The sequence below is a fragment of the Camellia sinensis genome, chromosome 6 (genome assembly GCF_055761805.1).
Source record: "Camellia sinensis isolate YWXY chromosome 6, ASM5576180v1, whole genome shotgun sequence".
In the NCBI taxonomy this organism is placed as follows: domain Eukaryota; kingdom Viridiplantae; phylum Streptophyta; class Magnoliopsida; order Ericales; family Theaceae; genus Camellia; species Camellia sinensis.
Window position 1 is genome coordinate 151,702,262 of NC_138966.1, and position 10,802 is coordinate 151,713,063.

Genomic DNA, 10,802 nt, shown 5'->3' on the forward strand with positions numbered 1-10,802 from the left:
CTTTTCTTCTTCTTCTACCAAGGACCACCACCCTCTCCCTTTGCACAAAGCAATAAATAAAACCTTAACGAGGTCATGACATCAAGTTAAAACCCCAATCAAAACGTGAACATCAAGCAAAAGATTATTTAACAAAATTGAAAATGATCAATGGACGGTCATAGCAAGACAAACTCCATTGGTTACTTCAGCAGCATCACCAAACAGAGTTCCTGAGATCATATATGGATGATATGTATATCTACAAATTTAGCATTGTAGGAGAGTTTGTAGACAGACCACTTACTAGCCAAATAATTTGTTTTCTTGATAACCCACGTAAGATAGTGTACCCTCGATGCCGAAAAGCTGATCGAAATTGTCGAACAGAGCGAACAATTGGTCTCATCTTCAATCAGAATGAACCAATCCAATGTCGCAGATCTCCAGAAATAATTCACAAGAACCGAAATGCAAAAAGTTCTAAAACAATAGGACTAAACATTACAATAGGATTAAAACCCTAGCATCACTAAAGCCAATTAAAATTGAAACTCAATCCATGACAAATCACACATTTTTCGAGCAACCAAACAGAAACCCAATATACGATAATCAAACCATCGCCGCCATCTATCTCTCTCTCTCGAAATCGTTCGTTTTCACCAATCAAATTCAAAAATCGTGATATATGTATGCGTTGGGGATGAGAAATGATGAGTGATGTTGGTAAAGAGTGGCCGGAGAATTGTTGGTCGCACATGGGAGTGGTCTCCTGCGAAATGATGAAAAGATAGGAGAATTGATCTGGTGTGGTTTACTCTATGGTAGGATTGCAAATAGATGGTTATTCATTTAAATCATCAAGTAAGTAAGAAAACATCACCTCTTTGTACAAAAAAAAGATTTCGTATATAACAATTGAGTTTTTTTTTTTTTTTTTGGTTAGTTTTGTAAACGGTGATAAATAAGGACATAGATTGTAACACAGAATGAAACTTAGAATTTAAATTGATATAATTGAAATTTTGAAGTTTAATTTTAAGAACACGAAATCTTAGGAATTTTTTTTTAATAATTTGCCCCCATAATAAAAAACGAAAATCATATCTCTTCTGTTGTCACTACCTTTCGTTTTCTATTCTTTTCTTTTTCCTCCTAATAAATAGGGGTGCAACTTAGACGGGCTCAACCCGAGCAACTCGAGCCCAGCTCGAATTTTTTTAGAGCTTGGACAAAATATTTTCAAATTCGGTATGGACTTAGGCAAAAATTCAGAAGCCTGAGTTAAATTTGGGCGGGCTTGGGCAAAGACGTCAAACAACCTAAGCAACCTGAAGCCCGAATTATATATATAGATATATAAAAATATTAAATATACATATAAATTATTAGCCATTACATGATATTAAAGTAATTTATATTATTAAATCATATTGAATATATATTATATATACAAATAACATAAAATCTTACTTTTTTTTCTTTTTATTTTCACTTATAAATTTTAAGGGCTACTATAGTGGCATCTCTCTCACATTATATAAATTAATTATTTTGATGGTATTAATGATTTTCTATAAATAAATAAAAATTATAAATAGAGTCAAATTTTAATAATTTAATAATGTAGCCGCAAAAAAAAAAGAAAAAAGAAAAAAGAAAAACTAAGATTCATTTACAATTCGGGTTTAACTCGGGTCAGGCTTGGGCAGACAACCTCGGGTTACAATTCAGGCTTGGGCGGGCTTGGGCAGGTCTCAATACAACTTGGGCTGGGTTTGGACAACCTTCCAACCTGACTGAATCCGCCCGAGTTGCATCCCTACTAATATACCCAAGTCGTCTACAAAGTCAAGTCTTTCTTCTCCAAAAACGAAGCCTAACTCATTCATAGGGTGAAGCTTTTGCTGAAATCTCACAAAAGCAACAAAAGCAATTCCCGGGGTTTGGTTTAGGGATCTTATCCAATTTCTTCTTTGCAGAGTTGCTAATCATCAATCTCTGCTTGGTTGTTGGTATGTATGTTTCTACAACCCATTACTATCTTTTTTCTGTTTTGGATCATGATTTAAGTAACTCATCCACGAATCTCTACTCAAATCTATGAATGATGATGTTGTTGTGTTTGTATATCTTTTACACCGAAATAAATAAATAAATATCTATCATACTATATATGAAATAAACACCCTGGTGTCCTTAACTTCTTACACTAGCAAGTGTTCACTTTTAATTTAAAACAAAAAAATTAGATAAATAGAAAGATCAAGACTCGAACCTTAACCATCGATCAAATAAAGAAAACGCTTGCTATATAAGTGGCACACAATATGCAGTAAAAATTTGGTTTTGTTTTTACTTGAATTACACACATGATACGTGTACCAACCATTAGTATATATATGCTATTATCGATCATAGTTGTGCCTACGTGTGCCAGCCACTAGTATATATATGTTATTATCGGTCATAGTTGTGCCTACGCCATTTGTATTAATTTCTTTTGTTTTAGCTTAGTTTTTTTAAAAAAGAGTTGGTATAGTTATGTCAAATTTATGGAGCATGTAATTTTTCAAGCTCAGTCAAAATCAATGAAATTTATAGTAATTATTATTAATTTTTCAGCTTGATTGGACCATCTAATCACAAGGTCACATGGCCTGACTTGTTGCCTTAAATATGATTATATTAGACCTTGGGAATGTTGTCTGTTTGGTTTGGTTTGATGTGATTTTCATCATTAATTTTCTGAATTTTTTCCCAACAAATTATAAAAAAAAAAATTTGGTTAAAAATTGAAAAAAAATTAAAAAAACAAGGCATCAATGATAATAAAAATGTGAACCAATCAAAATTTTTTTTTTTTTTTACTTTATAAATGACTTTACCATCTACTTTAGAGGACCCAAACTCCATCTAATTTCCTTTCTATGTGGACACAACCACACACTAAGCATAATTGGAACTAATTGTGATGGTGTGTTTAGTGCAGGGATAAGTAATGGCAGAAAAAGCAGTGAGTTCTGTTATTCAATATTTGGCACCGTTGTTAACTGGAGAAGTAGAGTTGTTAAAGGGTGTCCGCAAGGAAATTATCAATATCAAAGTTGAATTGGAGCGCAAACACTCTTTCTTAGAAGATGTAGAATCAAGAGAAGAAAAGGGAGATAAAGGGGTGAAAACATGGGTGAAACAAGTCAGGGAAGTTTCTTATTAGATAGAAGACGTTATTGATGAATACATTCTCTTGGTCTTGCCAAAACAACTTGGACTAGTTGGTTCCTTGCGTAAGGTTACTCGAACGATCATGAAGCTAAAGTCACGACATGAGATAGCTTCTCAAATCCAAGACATCAAGACTACAATCCGTGAGATCCAGGAAGGAGCTGTTCGATATGGATTAAGTACTAGTACTTCCTCAGAACATAGCAGCACCGGCACTAGCAGCATCACCAAGGACAACATGTGGAGTGACCCTCGTCTGGCTTCCCTTTTCATAGGGAATGACGAAGTATTTGGCATTGAATCTCCCAAATATGAACTGACAAGCAGATTGGTGACCAAAATCAATCACAACGAGCAGTGATCTCGGTGGTTGGGATGGGTGGAATTGGCAAGACCACACTTGCCAAGAAAGTTTACGACAGCCAAGAAGTGGCTGTACACTTCACCTACAAAGCATGGATCACTATCTCTCAATCATACAAGCCTGAGGAGCTCCTCAAAACAATGATAAAGCAGCTATGAGGAAATGATGCTCTACTAGATGAGGGAATTGATTCAATCATTACCACGCTAAGACGATATTTATCCGAAAAGAGGTACATCATTGTGTTTGATGATGTATGGGAAACTGATTTTTGGTGATCCATAACACATGCTTTACCCAATAATAGTAAAGGCAGTAGGGTAATCATCACCACACGCAACAGGCAGGTTGCTGGTTTTTGCAAAGAAACTTTAGTGGATCATGTCCATGAGCATCAACCCTTATCTGAAGAGAAAGCTTGGGAACTCTTTTGCAAGAAAGCCTTCCAATTGGACTTTGGGGGTCATTGTCCCCTTGAGTTGAAGGAAATATCACATGAAATTGTTAGAAAGTGTGAAGGATTGCCACTTGCAATTGTGGCAATAGGTGGTCTCTTGTCCACCAAAGACAAGGTTATATCTGAATGGCAGAAATTCTATGGTAGCATGGGCACTGAGTTAGAAAGGAATCCTAATCTTACAAACATCAGACAAAATTTTGTTGTTCAGTTATAATGATCTGCCTCTCTGCCTCAAATCTTGTTTCTTGTACTTTGGCATAATGCCGGAGGACTACTCCATCAATTGTGGAAGACTAATTTGGCTATGGATAGCTGAGGGTTTCGTTGAAAAGCAGAAGGGAAAAATAATGGAAGAAGTTGCGGAAGAATACTTGAATGAGCTGATCCATAGACGCTTAGTTCAAGTGTCAACAACAAAATTTGATGGAAGAGTTAAAAAGTGTCGGGTAAATGATGTAGTGCGTGAGATTATTCTTTCAATGTCCGAGGAATCTAGTGTTGGCATGAGTCCAGCAATTAGCCAGTTTTGAGTCCAGCAATTAGCCAGTTATGGAATTCTTAGATTTAGGAATCCCTTCACTCAGGGGTCAAACATGATTGTAGCCTTTAATATTGTACAGACGAAGATTAGCTTCCTAAAATAGTTTCTTTTATCTCTATATATTGTACTCTGTTTCATGAAATTGATATAGAAAAAAGAATTATGTTTGACATGGTATCAGAGCAGGATCTTGGGTTCCCTGTTTTTTGATCAGGCAGGGGTCAAGATTTTTCTTGGCCTCCATGGCTGACTCCACTGAAACCATCCTTGATAATCTAATATAAAAAATGATGGAGGTTTTGTCAAGGGTTCAGACCTCTTCCTCTCCTATCACTGAATAGTTCTAATCAGCATCAAGTTGGATGGTTCCAACTATGGATTATGGTCCCAGGTTGTTGAGATGTACATCTCAGGAAAAGACAAACTGGGATACATCAATGGAGACTACCCCCAACCACTAGAAATCGATCCCGCCTTTCGTAAATGGCGCACTGAGAATGCCATGGTGAAAGGTTGGTTGATCAACTCCATGGACCATTCCTTGGTCGTGAACTTTATTCGCTACCCAATGGCTAAGCAGGTTTGGGATTCTGCTGCCATAACCTACTTCTATGGAACTGACATCTCGCAGGTATACGAGCTCAGATGTCGCGTATCTTGAATGAAACAAGCAGGTGGATCTATAGAAAAATACTATAACGATCTACAGGGTTTGTGGCGAGAAATCGATTTTCATTGACTGAATCCAATGAAATGTACAATTGACATACAAAGCTACAACTCCATTTTACAGGAGGAGCGAGTCTACACTTTTCTTGACGGACTAGATGATCGATTGGATCATGTTCGGAGCGATGTTCTTCGCCTAAAACCTTTTTCTTCAATTGAGCAGGCATATGCTTACATTCGAAAGGAAGATCTCCGACAATCTGTGATGATATCGGGAGCAGAAGTAGCGCCTAGTGGTGCTGTTATGACCATCAAAGGCGTGAAATCTGGCCAGTCACAAACTATGCTGAAGTCTGGGTCCTCCTCACGTTTCAAAGGTCATTCTGATGGGAATAAGTGCACTCACTGTGGGAGTACAAAACATACCCGGGAAACTTGTTTCAAATTATATGGCTACCCAAACTGGTGGCACGAATTACAAGCCCGAAAGGACGAGATGCTCCTGCAACTGAAGACGTCCCAGGTCGAGCAATAGTGGTCACGGCTAAATCTCAATTTCCTCTTATTCCCGTGGTTGCACCTTCTACCTCAACCCTAGATCAAGGTAATTGCGGTCAAGTTTTTTGCAGCTTTACTACTCGGAATGATGGTGCTTGGATTATCGACTTCGGAGCGACGGATCATATGACATTTGATCCAAATGACTTCTCCAACACAACTCAACCACGGAGAACTTGCATTGCCAATGCCAATGGTGCAACTTACCCAGTCACAGGGGTAGGAACCGTGCCCCTGTCTCCCTTTCTCTCTCTAGCTCATACACTTCTTGTTCCATCTCTTTCCAACAAGTTGATGTCTGTGAGTCAAGTTACTAAAGAGCTTAAGTGTGTTGTACTGATATACTTTACTTTTTGTCTGCTTCAAGATGTTCTCAGCAAGGAGATTATTGGGCGTGGTACTAAGAGGGGGGGACTGTACTACCTTGATGAATTCAGCCCAGGCAAAGAAAATCACACTCACCATCAAACCAGTGGCATAGGCGTTTGGGGCACCCATCATTTGGCTATCTCCGGCATCTACTTCCATCTTTATTTTCTCGTTTGTAGAATGTAGACTTTAAATGTGATACATGTATCAAGGCTAAAAGCCAACGAGTTTCTTATCCAGTCAGCTTGAATAATACGAATACTCCATTTGCATTGATACACTTTGATGTGTGGGGACCATCCCCGACCATCCCCGATAACTACTTCCTCTGGTCATCGTTGGTTTGTAATTTTTGTCGATGATTGTACTCAAATGACATGGCTCTATCAGCTAAAAACCAAAGACGAAGTTTTCACCACTTTTCAAGCATTTCATGCCATGGTTCAGACTCAATTCTCTTCCAAGATACAAATTCTTCGTTCTGATAATGGTGGCGAATTCATCAACTAACAACTTCAGGCCTATTTCCAGCACCATGGCCTCCTCCATGAGACCTCATGCTCTTAAACACCACACCAAAATGGTGTCACCGAGAGGAAAAATTGGCATATTTTGGAAACAGTTCGTGCCCTTCTCCTTGGAGCAACGGTTCCGAGTTACCATTGGGGGGATGCGATGGCTACTGCCGTGTTCTTAATCAACCGTATGCCATCTAAAATTTTACACTTTAAAACCCCCTTACACATTCTCTCTACTTAAATATCCCTTCCTTCAATATTGATGCTTCCTCCTAGAATTTTTGGGTGTGTTGCTTTTGTCCACCTCCACAAGAATCAACGTACCAAACTGGACCCATGTGTCGTTCGGTGGTTATTTTTGGGATATGGTTTACATAAAAAAAGCTTTCGGTGCTATGATCCCACTACCAACCAGACCTCTATCACCATAGACGTTACATTTCTTGAGTTTGAGAATTTCTATCCTTCATCGGTATCCAATTCTTCCCTTCAGGGGGAGACTTAAGTAGAAGAGATGAATTGGTTGATGGCCCCGGTAGGTGAGCATGGGACTGGAAATAAAGAGGTTGAACCACATGAGGTACCACTAGAAATTGAATATGTCGAGTTGAGACATGAAGAACCTGGAAATGAAGAAATTGAAGAACCAGGAAATACAGAGTACCCTTGGTCCTTTCACTCCTCAGTACCAGAAGACCCTCCTCCTGATGAGAATGTCCCTGAGGTAAGTACTCCTACTGCACCTTTACATGCTAATATCTTGGATTCCTCTACTGGTTATGTGTTGCCTTTTAGACACAATCGTGGGAAACCACCAAACAGATACAACCCAGATGAAGAGGAAAGAAAGTCCAAGTACCCAATTACAAATTATGCATCTACTCAAGGTCTGTCCAAGCCGCTCAAGACTTTCACTCAAACACTATCCTCCTGCCATATTCCCAATAGTGCTGAGGAGGCATTATCTGATCCAAAGTGAACGCAACCAATGCAAGAAGAACTAGAAGCCTTAAAGAAAAATAATACCTGGAAGTTGGTCCCATTACCGAAAGGAAAAAAAATAGTGGGATGCAAATGGGTGTTCTCTATAAAATACAAGGCTGATGGATCAATTGACCGATACAAGGCGAGACTTATGGCGAAGGGTTTTACCAAAACGTATGGCATAGACTACTTAGAAACCTTCTCACTAGTAGCTAAACTAAATACTGTTAGAGTCTTGCTATCTGTTGCAACAAATTTGGACTGGCCACTACATCAACTCAACGTGAAGAATGCTTTCCTTCATGGAAACCTTGACGAGGAGGTATACATGGATATTCTGCTAAGATACACAGGATCGGCTGGAACCAAAATTGTGTGTAAATTGGAGAGGGCTTTATATGGACTAAAACAGTCACCGCGAGCATGGTTTGGCCGATTTAGTTAAGCTATGAGGAAGTATGGCTATTGCCAAAGTAACTCTGACCATACTCTCCTCCTAAAACATCGACAAAGCAAGGTGACAACATTAATAGTCTATGTGGATGATATGATAATTACTGGGGATGACACCGATGAGATATCAAGCTACAAGAACAATTGTCTACTGAATTTGAAATGAAGAACTTGGGAGGGCTTAAGTATTTTCTGGGAATAGAGGTGGCGAGGTCAAGAAAAGGCATATTTCTCTCTCAACGGAAATATGTACTAGACTTATTGACGGAAGTGGGATTATTAGAGTGTAAACCTGTGGATACGCTGATTGTGTAGAACCATAGGCTTGGAGAATATTCGGATCAAGTGCCTGCCGATAAGGTGAGGTATCAAAGACTAGTGGGAAAACTCACTTACTTATCTCACACTCGTCCAGACATTGCTTACGCCGTAAGTGTGGTAAGCCAATTTATGCATAATCCGAGTGAAGATCATGTGGGTGCCGTAGTTAGAATTCTCTGTTATCTAAAGTCATCACCAGGAAAAGGACTAATGTTCTCCAAGAATGCTCATCTAAATATTGAAGGATACATGGATGTGGACTGGGCTGGAAATATCTTGGATAGAAAGTCTACTTCAGGCTTCTTCACATTTGTGGAAGGAAACTTGGTTACATGGAGGAGTAAAAAGCAGAAGGTAGTGGCATTGTCCAGCGTTGAAGCTGAGTTCCAAGGCATGGCAAAAGGATTATGTGAGCTTCTTTGGCTTAGAGGTTTGCTAACAGAGGTCGGTTTTCCTCCTGATTCTGCAATGAATTTATTCTGTGATAACAAAGCTGCCATCGACATATCTTACAACCCAATTCAACATGACCGGACTAAGCACGTGGAGGTAGACCGACATTTCATCAAACAAAACCTAGAAGAGCAGATTATTCAGTTCCCTTTTGTTAAATCTGAGGATCAGCTAGCTGACATTCTTACCAAAGTAGTTTCCAGTAGAAACTTCAATGACTCACTTGATGAGTTAGGTGTTAGAGACATCTACACGCCAACTTGAGGGGGAGTGTTGGCGTGAGTCCAGCAATTAGCCAGTTATGGAAATCTTAGATTTAGGATTCCCTTCACTCAAGGGTCAAACATGATTGTAGCCTTTAATATTGTATAGACGAAGATTAGCTTCCTAAAATAGTTTCTTGTATCTCTATATATTGTACTCTGTTTCATGAAATTGATATAGAAAAAAGAATTATGTTTGACATTTAGTTTGTGTCAAATTTTGGGAAAAGAGAATTCAAGTTTCAATGATACAACTCGGTGGCTATCTATGCATATACGTTATTACAACATGGATAAGGTTATGGAAAGCATTGGAAAATCCCCAGTTCGTTCTATTTTTCTTTTTCAAGATGGAGAGCTTCCAAAGAAGCCCTTATTGGGTACAATAGCTGCAAATTTCAAGCTTTTGAAAGGGTTGGATCTTAAGGATACTCCTTTGGATCAACTTCATGAAGAAGTGGGAAATTTATTTCTTTTGAGATACCTAAGCATAAGGAGAACAAATGTACAGATAATACCAAAGTCCATAGGCAAGTTGCAAAACCTACAAACTTTGGATTTGAAATATTCCTCCGCGTGAGAGCTCCCATTTGATATCAGTAGGCTCCGTAAGTTGCGACATCTTCTTGCCTATTTTGATAACAATGAATCTGAATCCTTGGTGGGTCCTGTAGGAGTGAAGATACAGAGAGGGATTGAGGGTTTAGAGGAGTTGCAAAATTTATCGTATGTGGAGACATATCATGGCCTAATTAAAGAGCTTGAGAAATTGAGGCAGCTAAGGAAGTTAGGAATTACGAAATTGGAAAGAGAACATAGGAGGGCTCTATGTGCAGCCATTGAGAAGATGAAATACCTTCAACATTTGAGTGTAACGGCCTCAAGAATTGATGGGATTCTAGATTTACAGTATATATCATCGTTATCTCCACCTCAATATCTTTAACATCTCAAGTTGGGTGGACGTTTAGAGAAGTTACCTGACTAGATCCTGAAACTTCAAAATCTAGTCAGATTATCTCTAGCGAGTTCAGGTTTGACCAAGAATGATCAACTAAAAGGCCTTCAAGTCTTGCCTAGTTTAGTAAGTCTTGTTCTTTGGGATGCATATGATGGGGAGCAGTTCTATTTTGAGGTCGGAAGGTTTCAAAAACTCAAGAAACTAACTCTGGTAGGGTGCAAGGGATTGAATTCAATGATAATAGAGGAAGGAACATTGCCTCTTCTTGAATATCTAATGATTGGGCCTGTCCCGCAACTAAAGGAGGTACCATCTGGCATCCACCACCTCAGAAACCTCAAAACTCTTAAGTTTGTTGATATGCCAAAAGAATTGATAGATAGAATAGAACCCAAACCCAACCAAGGAAAAGACTACTGGATTGTCGAACATATCCCTTGTGTCACTTTCTGGTCCTGATTGAGACGGAAAAATTGTTTTGCTGGAATGGGCAGTCTTCAAAAATATTTTGAACATAAAAATGAATCTCAAAGTTGAATGCTAATTCAATTAACTTTCAGGTATGCTCTCAACTGAATTGTTGTGTTTGACTTTTTATGTAGTGACTTTTAACTATTTTAACTAGGTCCCAAATCACTCACTTTGTGAAATGTTTCTTTCTCTTAGTATATTTTAATTTAG

The 10,802-nt window shown here is 38.6% G+C and overlaps 1 pseudogene; it reads left to right on the plus strand.

Annotated features, from left to right (window-relative positions):
* The first annotated feature begins 2,983 nt into the window (after positions 1 to 2,983).
* On the plus strand, positions 2,984 to 10,580 carry LOC145793703 (uncharacterized; annotated as a pseudogene).
* The last annotated feature ends 222 nt before the right edge of the window (positions 10,581 to 10,802 follow it).